Consider the following 14,088-nt stretch of genomic DNA (forward strand, 5'->3'; position numbering starts at 1 on the left):
TACCAGACTTCTTTAAATATATAGATTTGCGGCTGAACAGTGAGCGACACACTCAAACTGTTTTTTTTGCGATACCAAAAGCCCAAAACTGGATAGTACAGAGATTTGACCCGGGGAACTGCAAAACCACACTGGGATTTGTCGAGCCTACACCAGACTATTTTCAACAGATATATTTTTCTGTCACAACAGTCAGGAGACACTACTGTTTTTCTTTACGGAAAATATACCAAAACCTGAATAATAGAGATTTTTTACCATGGGATGGCAAAACCACAGTTATTGTTTACTGGGGTAAACCAGACTTTTTAAATATATAGATTTGCGGCTGAACAGTGAGCGACACACTCAAACTGTGTTTTTTTAGATACCAAAGGCCCAAAACTGGATAGTACAGAGATTTGAACCGTGGAACTGCAAAGCCACACTGGGATTTGTCGGGCCTACACCAGACTATTTTCAACAGATATATTTTTGTGTCACAACAGTCAGGAGACACTACTGTTTTTCTTTACGGAAAATATACCAAAACCTGAATAATAGAGATTTTTTACCGTGGGATGGCAAAACCACAGTTATTTTTTACTGGGGTATACCAGACTTTTTTAAATAGAGATATTTGCAGCTGAACAGTGAGCGACACACTCAAACTGTTTTTTTTTAGATACAAATGCTCCAAAAGTGGATAATACAGAGGTTTGAACCGTGGAAGTGCAAAACAACACTTCTGTTTCTCTAGCCTACACCTGACTATTTTCAACAGATATATTTGTGTCTGAAAAATCAGAGACACGCTTTTTTTTGGGGGGGGGGGGACACCAAAAGGTTAATAAGACGTGTATTTGTACAGTGTGAAGGAGGAAAAAAAAAAGAGGATTTAGATGAAAAAAAAAGGATTTTTCCTGTCCCCTGAGACCTGGAGCTAAGTCCAGCAATTTCAGCAACAGGAGCAGCACACAGGACTGTAATGCAGCGTTTGCTGGTATAACCACTGCGTCTCCTATACAGCCTGCCTGCCTGATATCTGGGATGGATATTAGTCCTGAGAAGGACTGTTTGTTTGATCTGGCAGCCTTTACAGACCCTACACTAACTATTTCGCAGTTTATATCTCTCCCTAATTCAGCAGCGCTGTCCCTACACTGTCTGATCCGGAGCGACTGTGTCCAAGATGGCGGCGCCCGGTTTTAAATACTCGAGGTGACGCTGTGCGGCCAGCCAATCACTGTAATGCCCACAAACAACATGGCTGCGGCATTACAGTGACTGGCTGGCAATCCCTGCATGTTCATTGGCTCTGTAAAGAGCGCCAAACATGCAGGGCGGAGACCCGAGCTCCCGCCCGAGTAACCCGGAAATGCTCGGTGCTCGCCGAACATCCCGAGTAGCATGATGCTCGGGCGAGTACCAAGCAGTGTCGAGCATGTTCGCTCAACACTAACCCTTATGTGTATTATAATTGAGGGACAGTTTTTCTCTCTATCTGATTTTTCACGTTAAAGAGGACCTGTTGCCGGGTTAAAAGTGGCCAGTTTTTTATCTTAATTTATTGAGTATGCCAGGTTTTTTATTTTCTTGTTTTGTTTTTTTAAAATCTGCCATTCAGTTCCAGAGATATGGACCTTATTGTTTAGCGATTTTTTTATGGTCTTTCCCAAAAGGGCCAGATAAAGCATAAGTGAAGGCGAAACAACCATAGCCTGTTTTTGTTCTGCAAGTTTTAACCTATTGGCCTTTTAATCTCTCCTAAAGAAATAAAGAGAATAATATACAGTGGTGAGTGCAGTTTCAAATTTTCTATCTTGTATTCTGCCTTGGATTTTTATACTGTACCTATCTGTAGTTGCAAGCTGAGCATCACATGTTAAGAGCTTTATGATACTCAACTCCAGTACTTTACCTTGTATGCAAAGAAAGTCTGTTAAAGGATTGTGTCAGAGTCTTTTTTTCTGGTGAAATTTCTGGCTCAGAGTCAATTGCAAATTAAAGAGCTATAGCTGCAGATGTGAAAACTGGTGAAAAAGCCGGGTGCGAGTTATATAATGGCCAAAAAAATACGAAAAAGAAAATAGCCAGCACTTAGAGAGATAGTAAAACTAAAGTGCCATAATAACTAGATAGCTACAAGGGTGTCTTACTCCACTGTAGGCCTTAATAGTTGCACATTGACTTACCTCCTTCCTGGTTCACTCTAGCCTTGGCATCCACGTTGAAGATATTTGTCCATTTATGAATGCTTGGTGCTCTAAAAGGCATACTCCAAGTAAAATATACTTTAAAAGTATATTCATTAGACAAATAAAATTACAATAAAAGTCATTGTAACACATTTTTGGGATAAGGACTATCATCTTCAGATTTGTTACCCTACAAATGCATTACAAGAATTTTTATACTACTATACAGCTGAAAGGTCTGCAGATGGATGGATGGTCTTTGTAGACCTTGTTCTAGTGGTGAACATAATACTACAATCTCCAAGCACATTCGACTGCCCAGATTTTGAAGTAAATTCTACCTTTTGCATTTAATGTTGGAATTTTCATGTTCATGAAAACTAAATCGTTTGAACGTAATAGTATACTATAAGTTTGGAATATTCATCCAACTGATAATTTTTGTGTTATTTGCTTTTGATAATTATCCATCGAAATGGGTTAGCCTAAGACTTAAATGTTGGATTATTGTATCACATATGGAGAAATACAATATTTGCCAATACATTCAACTGTAGATTGTTGTTCTCAGCCCATTCAACATGCCATCCAAAGTCTGTTGTCTTTGGAAAATGTCCTTCTGTACTTTTGACAGTATGATGATGAGCAGTTTGTTCCCGCTCACCCCAGTCCATGCATTTTGCTGCGATTTTCTTCTCCCTGTGCAAGGAGTCTATAGATGCCAGCTGTTATCACTGTGCAGGGCCGGCATGTGCAATACAGTACAGCAGTGATCACCTTGTGGCTTCCCATCTAAGATACAGTTACAGCGGATCATGCGCAAACAGTAAACCACTGAAACTAGCTACAGCATGAGATTTTTAGCAAACGGACATGGCTCACAGTCTGCATTTGTCCCACATACATGCACATACATTGCTTTTATACAGAAAAATCAGGAAAGGATGAGACTGATTGGCCGGTTAACACACAGTTATTGTGCCTATACAGTATGTTAAAGGGAACCTGTCATATGAAAAGACGCTATTGCAGATATGGGTATAATCTGCAGGTTAATAGAGTTCTGAACCTGCCCAGCACCCGTACTTAGAGCTCTGCTGCTGGAAGGAAATTAACTTTATTCCCCCCAGCAGCATTCAGGTTCCAGTCACCGATCTGTGTTTAGAGAGCGTCGGCTGTAACTGCGCTCCTTGCACCGACTGACAAGTGAGCTGTCAGAGCCAGGGTCAAAGTTAAGGCTGCCGCTCTCTATACACAGAGCGGTGACTGGAACCCGAATGCTGCTGGGGGGAATAAACTTAATCTCCTCCCAGCAGCGGGGCTCTTTAATGATTACCATTGTGGCACTTGATAAACATCCTTTTGATAGGAAAAAATAAATAAGTGGTGGAAACATTTAAACTTTTTAATGGTGCTATTGATTCATCTTCCTAAATTTATCAAATGAGAATCTCTAAATTATGGCCAATGTTCCAAAACATTACACAATATTCTGGAAAAGCCTTAAAAACTGTAAACCAGCACAATAAATTGTGGGTATAGTTTCCCATGGATTCATTCTAAATTCTGAATTTACTACGTGAGAAGTTATTTCTGCCAAGTTAAAGATCACCACAAATAGCATATATTTCTTAGGTTGTAAAATTGCTTCACGAAAGTAGGTTTTCCAGTTTTATGTTAATAATAATAATAAATGTTAACTCCTTTACTCCCAAAGGCTGTTTGAACGTTAATGACCAGGCCAATTTTTACAATTCTGACCAGTGTCATTTTATGAGGTAATAACTCTGGAAGGCTTCAATGGATCCCACCGATTCTGAGAATGTTTTTTTGTGACATATTGTACTTCATGATAGTGGTAAAATTTCTTCGATATCACTTGCGTTTATTTGTGCAAAAATTGGAAATTTGGGGAAAATGTTGAAAATTTAGCAATTTTCAAACTTTGAAATTTCATGCCCTTAAATCAGAGAGATATGTCATACAAAATAGTTAATAAAGAACATTTTCCACATGTCTACTTTACATCAGCACAATTTTGGAATCAATTTTTTTTTTATTAGGAAGTTATAAGGATTAAAATTGACCAGCAATTCCTAATTTACAAAACCATTTTTTTAGGGACCACGTCACATTTGAAGTTACTTTGAGGGACCTTTATGACAGAAAATACCCCAAAGTGACACCATTCTAGAAACTGCACCCCTCAAAATGCTCAAAACCACATTCAAGAAGTTTATTAGCCCTTCAGGTGCTTCACTGGAATTTTTGGAATGTAGAAGAAAACAATGAACATTTAACTTTTTCCACAAAAAATTTACTTTACACCCAATTTTTTTTTATTTTCGCAAGAGTAACAGGGAAAAATGGCCCTAAAATTTGTTGTGCAATTTCTCCCCATATTTGGGGGAAAACCACTGTTTGGGCGCACGGCAGGGCTTGGAAGGTAAGGTGTGTCATTTGACTTTTTGAATGTAAAATTTGCTTGAATAATTAGCAGACGCCATGTCGCGTTTGGAGAGCCCCTGATTTGCCTTAACAGTGGAAACCCCACAAGTTACCCCATTTTGGTAACTAGTCCCCTCAGGGAACTTATCTAGATATGTAGTGATCACCTTGAATCCCCAGGTGCTTCACAGAAGTTTATAACATTGAGCCGTAAAAATAAAATTTTCACATTTTTCCCACAAAAATGTTTTTCAGCCCAAAATTTGCATTTTCATAAGGGTAACAGGAGAAATGGCATCATGTTTGGAGAGCCGTTGACATGCCTAAACAGTAGAAACCCCCCACAAATGACACCGTTTTGGAAACTAGACCCTCAAGGAATTTATTTAGATGTGTGGTGAGCACTCTGAACCCAGGTGCTTCACAGAATTTTACAACGTGGATCTGTAAAAATGAAAAAAATATATTTTTCCCACAAAAATGTTGGTTTAGCCCCCAATATTTTCAATTTCACAAGGATAGCGGGAGAAAATAGACCTCAAAATTTGTTGTGGAATTTCTCCTGAGTACGCCAATACCCCATACTACTTTTGAGGCACAGTGGAAAGCTCAGAAGGGAAGAAGCACCGTATTGGAATTCATATTTTGCTGGGCTGGTTTGACGGTGCCATGTCACATTGGATTTTACATTTACATTTTCACACTGGGAAATGGGTAAAAATGGCACCAAAATTTGTCATACAATTTTTGTTGAATGTAGAAATACCCCATATGTGGCTGTAAAATACTGCTTAGCCACACGGCGAGACTCAGGAGGGACAGAGCGCTATTTGCCTTTTGGAGCGCAGATTTTCCTAGAATAGTATGCAGACTCCATATACAGAAACCCTAAGTGCTAGAAGAGCAGAATCCCCGTTCAAGTGACCCCATTTTCTAAATTATACAATTATACCCCTTTGGAAATTTACAGGTGTGGTGAGGATTTTAACTACATGGGTGTTTTCCAGAAACAAGCAACTGAGTGAGAATTGCAAACTGCCGTTGTAGTGCCCAGTACATTATGCCAAGCTCATGCTTCTGAAGACATGCATACATAAATTAGGCGGGCTCTCATCGCTGCAGAAATGCCAAACATGTGGACGCTAACTGCGGTTTAGGCACACTGTGGGACTCAAAAGGGAGGTGGGCATTTGTATTTGGAAGCACAGCATTTGCTAAATTTCTTTTGGGGGGCTTTTCCAGAGCCTTTGTGCTACTAGTAACGTGGAAGCCCCCTATATTTCCATTAACAGATGATGAACATGAGTGGGGACTTGCTTTTCTTGCGGATTGAGTCAAAGCTTTTATTGTGATCCAAAATGTTGTGTAAAATGTTCACATTTATCCTGTGCTCTATGCTGAGCACTGATATCGGAGTTTCCATTTAAATCTCTGAGTGACGTAACTCAGATAAAACCCCCGAGGGTTCTATTCACCATAATGAGGGAGCAGAGTTACTCTGGACTCCGTCTGGCCTCTGTTTAGCGGTGTCCTTTTTTTCAGAGGTTCACAAAACTGTGGCCGATGCCATTTTTATGCACGCCTAATAAAAAGATGGACACCATGGGATTACAGGCCAGATGGCGTCCACTGTGCCTCCATCTGCTCTTTATTGGGAATCTTCCACCGGGGGTTCCATCTGAATCATGTATTTCAGAGATTTACACTGAAACCCCGATGTAAGCGCTCAGCACAGAGCGCAGGATAAATGTGAGCCAAGCCATACTGCGAACTTTGGGAGGCAGAATGAACAAATCAGCAGCAAGTGAAGAATTGGTTTTATTTATTTTTTTACGCCGTTCTCGTGCAGTGTAAGTGATTAGGCAACTTTATTCTTCGGGTCGGTGCGATTACAGTGATACTAGATTTATATCGGGTTTTTATGTTTGGCAGCTGTCACACACTAAAACTGTTTTTTGGATCGCCATATTTTGAGAGATATAATTTTTCCATATTTCGTCCAACAGAGTAATTTAAGGGCTTGTTTTTTGCGGGACAAGTTTACATTTTTATTGGTACCATTTTCAGGCACTTGACATTTTTTGATTGCTTTCTATTCCGATTTTTGAGAGACAGAATAAACAAAAACCAACAATTCAGGAATTGTTTTTTGGGTTTTTATTTATGGCGTTCCACGTGTTGTAAAATTGATAAGGCAGCTTTATTCTTCAGGTCAGTACATTTACAGCAATACCACATTTATATAGTTTTTTTTTATGTTTTGGCGCTTTACACAATAAAAACTATTTTGTAGAAAAAATATTTTTTTTTGCATTGATTTATTCTGAGAGCTATAACTTTTTTATTTTTTGGCTGATGGAGCTGTATGGTGGCTTGTTTTTTGCGGGACAAGATGAAGTTTTCATCGGTACCATTTTTATTTACATTTGTCTTTTTGATCGAGTTTTATTCCACTTTTTGTTTGGCGGTATGATGATAAAGCATAGCTTTTTGCTTTGTTTTTTATTTATTTTTTTACTGTGTTCACTAAAGGGGTTAACTAGTGGGATAGTTTTATAGGTCAAGTTGTTCTGGACGCGGGAATACTAAATATGTTTACTTTTTTTGTTTTGGCTTTTTTTCATAATAATATTTATTTATGGGTACAACATACAGTTGAAACCATAAGTTTACTTGCAAGTCCACAATTCTCTTCCTGATATCTTGGCTGATTTCTTTAGACTTTCATATGATGCTACACCAAGAAACAGTGTGTTTCAGGTGTGCATTAAAATACATCCACAGGTATGTCTCTAATTAACTCAGATGTTGCCAAAAAACCTATCAGAAGCTTCCAAATACATGATATCATCATATGGGCAGTCCAGAATTGTTTAAAGGCATAGTAATCTTAGTGCATGTCAACTTTGGACTTTGTAGTAAGTAAGAAAAATGCCTTAAAACATTCTCTCTCCCTCTCATTATTCTGGCATTTGGCAAATATTAAAAATTATGGTAATCCTAATTGACCTAAAACAGGAAAGGTTTGTTCTGATTTCATGTCAGATATTGAGAAAAACATGCATATGTGTCTTTTTAGACACATCACAGCATTTAGGGGGTTAAAGTGCTGGGAGTGGTGCGGGCACCGCTCCTGGCACTGAATGCTGGGTATCAGCTGTCAGAATCAGGCCCGCACAGCCTCTGTATCCATACACACCTGGTCATTAAGGCCCAGGCCACAGGGACGTATGGATACGTCTCACGTCATAAATGGATTAAAGGGGTTTTCAGAGCCAGGTACAAAAATTAGGCAGGGAATGAAATAATGCAATCAGTTTAAAATGTGGAATTCTCTCTGGCCTAGACAATTTGCCATCATTTAATGAAAAACTGAATTCTAGGTGATGCGCCCAGGGGATGGGGATGACTCGGTACCCGAGCCTTTGTCTGGTTTTGGGGATGGCGCGGTGGTCGGCTCCCGGGCCCGTACCCATGGGTCACTCTTGAAAAAGGGGATTGGAACTTGGATAAAAATAAAAATAAAGTAAATAGTTTGTGACGCCACCTGCTGTACCTGGTAAGGATTACCAGCGCTGCTGCAGACCTCCGGCGGGTGATGGGATGGCAGCTGGGATGTTTCTGCTCCCCACAGGAGGAGCGGGCCCCCCGGGGCAGGGATGGTGTGAAGGAATGCAGGAGAGAGGGGACCCAGCCGGGTCAGAGGAAGAACAGACATGCACACAGGGGCTAGTTTCAGTACCTTTACTGCAGATGGAAGGCACGGTCCAGGGTACTTGTAGGTGGTGTGCACTTCTGGACTTGCTCCCCAGTGAGTGGGTGTAAGGCCTCCTTTCTGTATCTTCCTGTCTCTCTCCCTGGAGCTTCTGACCTGCTTGGAACAGGGTCTAGCTCCCTTGATGTTTCTCTCACCCGGCTTTCCCACTGGTTACCACGATCCCTGGATGCTGGGGCCTTCGTGGTACCTAGTCCTCTGAATGTGCGGTATTCACAGGTGGACTGAGGGATATGAAATCCTCCTCAGTATGCCGGATTCCCTACTGGGCATAGAGATCCCAATAGGCTCGGGCCCGGTGCCCAGCTTGCATCAGGGGACGAACCCTCTGTGGTTCCTCTGTCCCTCATGGCTCTTCTCTTCTCCTTGCCTTCTAGCCCACTCTAGGCTCTCCACTAGCCAGACTAGCCTGCAGCTTGGGCCTGGCCTGGCTTTTAGCCACACAGACTTCAGCTTGTCTGGTGCCGCAGCGTTGTGTCACACTCACTGCTTCCCACTGACTCACTTCCTGAACTCCACCCCCCAGTATATATATACCTGACAGTGCTCCATCTAGTGGAGTTGGGTGGAGGTGTCTGCATGTATTGAGGCCACTAGGGAGAATCCGTCTGTGCAACACCCAGGAGTTCTGTGACAGCCTGCAGCCGCAGGGCGTCACATAGGCACATACTCACAATTGACCTACAGAGACTCATGGGAGCAAATTGTACATTTGTAGCAGAATCAGGACAACAGAAAAAAATTGTACTGATATAATCAGCTCAAAAAGGATTACTTAGACTGGATTCAGTGTTATCCGTAGCTCATTGAAGAGAAAGACAAAAGAAGGCTGTACATATGGAATAGCTGTCATTCACCTAAAACTAATAAACACACACTGAAATTGTTTGCCTCAATTCACATTGTACAGTAAGTCCTGGCTGGATAAACCAAGGACCAAGAGGACCATGCTGACCATAAGAGCTTATATACTGTGAAAGAGAAAAAGAGAGGACCCTGCTGATCTTAAGAGTTTACACTGCGCAGGAGAGAGAGAGGGGACACCACTGATCATAAGAGCTTACAATCTACAGGAGAGATAGGGAACCCTGCTGACCATAAGAGCTTACACTGTATAGGAGAGAGAGAAGACCTCCCTGATCATAAGAGCTTACACTCTACAGGAGAGAGCAGGGGTGGATTAAGAGTAGCAAGGGCCCCGGGCAGTTTAGAAGGCGCGGCCCCCCCCACACACCTGATTTATCACGTGACATGTCACATGATCCCCTGTGATAGATCATGTGATAGTTCACGGGAAATTAATTTGGCACAATATTAATTGTGCTGCCTCATCTGAGAGCAGCACAATATTGGGGCAGATACACTGATTCCAGCGATGTGTCACTTTTTCAGCTGCTTGTTGTCATTTTGAGAAAATCACCGTTTCATCTGCTGCAGATCTAGCAGCTCTCTGAATGCTGCGCTCTGTATAGCCCCACCCACACCACTGATTGGCAGCTTTCTGCCCATGCTCAGTGTACACAGAAATCTACTGATCAGTGATGGGGGTGGGGTCCTACAGAACTTACTAGTCATCTAGTGATAATTACCTTCTGACAAATCAATGATTTTATCAAAACAACACTAAGCAGCCCAGTAAGTGACACATTACTGGAATCAGTGCCTCTAACCCTACATTATGCTGCTCTCAGATTAGGTGGCAAAAACCTGATGACAGATTCCCTTTAAAGGAGCTGTAAACACAAAAAAGTTTGTATTAAAAAAAATACAAGCCATTTGTGAAATTAACTTTTTTTCATTGTTAATTCACATTAGACTGTATCTTCAACACTTTTGTCAGCAGGTCTTATTACAGACTCTGAATAGGGCAGCTCTCTCCCTCTCCCTCAGCAGAAAGTCACAGCATGGTTAAAAAATGGGATCTTTTATGATTTTCTCATAATAAATAAAAAAGGACATGCAAGTCCTCCAAACTATTTTCCGTTTCTCTATAGGGGAGGTCCTAAATCTTTCTTGTTCTTTAGTTGATCACATGTCAAAAAGGCAAAGCATTTACTATGAACTCGCTTAAAAAAATAAACACTGGGAGAGTAATATCATCATCTGCATGTAAATATTCCTTGACTCTAAGGGCTCGCTCACACTGTCGTATAACACGGCTGAATGCTATGTGATGTTTTATCGGATAGGACTCGGCCTTATGTTATACTATGGGACAGTGCAGATCTGCGATTATCGGCATGAGAAAATAATCTCATTCGATATTCGGACCATGTGCACCCATACAAGTCTATGGGTGCACGTAAAACATTAGACTGCACTCGGATGTCATCCAAGTGCAGTCCGATGAACACTCACAGAGACTATGGAGAAGATGGAGAAAGTAAGTTCTCCATCTTCTCCATATCTGTGCTGCGAGAGAATCGGATCACACTCAGTTGAAGCTCTGACAGAGTTTGAGCCGAGTGTCATTAGCATAATTGGCCCTATTCTCTTGCATGAGAGAATATATGGCTTAGTGAGTGGACCCTAAAACTGAATAGTAGTGACGGACAGGCACCTCACAAGCGGGATCCATGTAGCTCTCAGATGTCGTGTAGGTAGGGCTTCATTGCATGGGGTAGGGCTTAATTTCAAGGTATATACAGTTATATGAAAAAGATTGGGCACCCCAATTAATCTTAAGCTTAATGTTTTCTTAAAATTGTTTTTTGCAACAGCTATTTCAGTTTGATATATGTAATAACTGTTGGACACAGTAATGTTTCTGCCTTGAAATGAGGTTTATTGTACTAACAGAAAATGTGCAATCTGCATTCAAACAAAATTTGACAGGTGCATAAGTATGGGCACCATTATCATTTTCTTGTTTTAAATACTCCTACCTACTTTTTACTGACTTACTAAAGCACTTTTTTTGGTTTTGTAACCTCATTGAGCTTTGAACTTCATAGCCAGGTGTATGCAATCATGAGAAAAGCTACTTAAAGTGGCCACTTGCAAGTTGTTCTCCTGTTTGAATCTCCTCTGAAGAGTGGCATCATGGGCTCCTCAAAACAACTGTCAAATGATCTGAAAACAAAGATTACTTAACATAGTTGTTCAGGGGAAGGATACAAAAAGCTGTCTCAGAGATTTAACCTGTCAGTTTCCACTGTGAGGAACATAGTAAGGAAATGGAAGAACACAGGGACAGTTCTTGTTAAGGACAGAAGTGGCAGGCCAAGAAAAACATCAGAAAGGCAGAGAAGAAGAATGGTGAGATCAATCAAGGACAATCCTCAGACCACCTCCAGAGAGCTGCAGCATCAACTTGCTGCAGATGGTGTCACTGTGCATCGGTCAACTATACAACGCACTTTGCACAAGGAGAAGCTGTATGGGAGAGTGATGCGAAAGAAGCCGTTTCTGCAAGCACGCCACAAACAGAGTCGGCTGAGGTATGCAAAAGCACATTTGGAGAAGCCAATTTCTTTTTGGAAGAAGGCCCTGTGGACTGATGAAACCAAGATTGAGTTGTTTGGTCATACAAAAAGGCGTTATGTATGGCGGCAAAAAAACACAGCATTCCAAGAAAAACACTTGCTACCCACAGTAAAATTTGGTGGAGGTTCCATCATGCTTTGGGGCTGTGTGGCCAATGCCGGCACCGGGAATCTTGTTAAAGCTGAGAGACGCATGGATTCCACTCAGTATCAGCAGATTCTTGACAATAATGTTCAAGAATCAGTGATAAAGTTGAAGTTACGCAGGGGATGGATCTTTCAGCAAGACAATGATCCAAAACACCGCTCCAAATCTACTCAGGCATTCATGCAGAGGAACAATTACAATGTTCTGGAATGGCCATCCCAGTCCCCAGACCTGAATATCATTAAACATCTGTGGAATCATTTGAAGAGGGCTGTCCATGCTCCGCGACCATCAAACTTAACTGAACTGGAATTGTTTTGTAAAGCGGAATGGTCAAAAATACCTTCATCCAGGATCCAGGAACTCATTAAAAGCTACAGGAAGCGACTAGAGGCTGTTATTTTTGCAAAAGGAGGATCTACTAAATATTAATGTCACTTTTCTGGTGAGGTGCCCATACTTATGCACCTGTCAAATTTTGTTTGAATGCAGATTGCACATTTTCTGTTAGTACAATAAACCTCATTTCAAGGCAGAAACATTACTGTGTCCAACAGTTATTACATATATCAAACTGAAATAGCTGTTGCAAAAACACCAATTTTAAGAAAACTTTAAGCTTAAGATTAATAGGGGTGCCCAAACTTTTTCATATAACTGTAAAAAAATGGACTTCAAATAAAAATTAAATGAGCACAAAAAGCACTAATTGAATTATTTTTTTCGTATTTATGTTTGCAGCCCCTTTAAAAACCCTTTGAGGGCCAAGGCACATATATGTCCCATAGTTTTAAACTGGAAAAAAATTTGATTGAATAAAATTTAAGGTCCTCCAAGGTTTAAGTAGGTCATAAATTCATATGAATACGTGCTCATACAATTGCACATGCCAGTAGATGAAGAAGAACAGAATCAAAAATATGACATTAAGTGGAGCACTTACAGGTATTCAAGGTGAAAGAGACCAGCAAAGGCATCGTCTCGAATATCAGTAAATGAGTTAGAATTCAGCAAGCTGAAAATGAAGACTGCAAGTTAGAAGCGAACCAGACTTTATGGTGCTCAGAATTCGTCAAGCAGAATTTATTGACTGCTCTTGCAAAGCACTGAGACTCCCGCGGTGTATAGATGGCGCCGTGCGGCCTCCCGCTGTGTATAGATGGCGCCGCGCGGCCTCCCGCTGTGTATAGATGGCGCCGCGCGGCCTCCCGCTGTGTATAGATGGCGCCGTGCGGCCTCCCGCTGTGTATAGATGGCGCCGTGCGGCCTCCCGCTGTGTATAGATGGCGCCGTGCGGCCTCCCGCTGTGTATAGATGGCTACGTGCGGCCTCCCGCTGTGTATAGATGGCTACGTGCAGCTTCCCGCTGTGTATAGATGGCACCGTATAGATGGCTACGTGCGGCCTCCTGCTGAGTATACATGTATAGATGGCTACGTGCGGCCTTCTGCTGAGTATAGATGTCGCACAGCGCCCCCCCAGAGACAGCAGGAGGCCGCACAGCGCCATCTATACTCAGCAGGAGGCCGCACATAGCCATCTATACACAGCGGGAGGCCGCATGGCGCCCCCCCAGAGACAGCAGGAGGCCGCACAGCGCCATCTATACTCAGCGGGAGGCCGCACGTAGCCATCTATACACAGCGGGAGGCCGCACGGCGCCCCCCCAGAGACAGCAGGAGGTCGCACAGCACCATCTATACTCAGCGGGAGGCCGCACGTAGCCATCTATACACAGCGGGAGGCCACATGGCACCCCCCCCAGAGACAGCAGGAGGCCGCACAGCGCCATCTATACTTAGCGGGAGGCCGCACGTAGCCATCTATACATAGCAGGAGGCCTCACGGCGCCCCCCCCAGAGACAGCAGGAGGCCGCACAGCGCCATCTATACTCAGCAGGAGGCCGCACGTAGCCATCTATACACAGCGGGAGGCCGCACGGCGCCCCCCCAGAGACAGCAGGAGGCCGCACAGCGCCATCTATACTCCGCGGGAGGCCGCACGTAGCCATCTATACACAGCGGGGAGCAGCACGGCGCCATCTCTACACAGCA

This window comes from Phyllobates terribilis, unplaced genomic scaffold, assembly GCF_046119375.1.
Source record: "Phyllobates terribilis strain yellow unplaced genomic scaffold, ASM4611937v1 Scaffold_4__5_contigs__length_816908805, whole genome shotgun sequence".
In the NCBI taxonomy this organism is placed as follows: Eukaryota; Metazoa; Chordata; class Amphibia; order Anura; family Dendrobatidae; genus Phyllobates; species Phyllobates terribilis.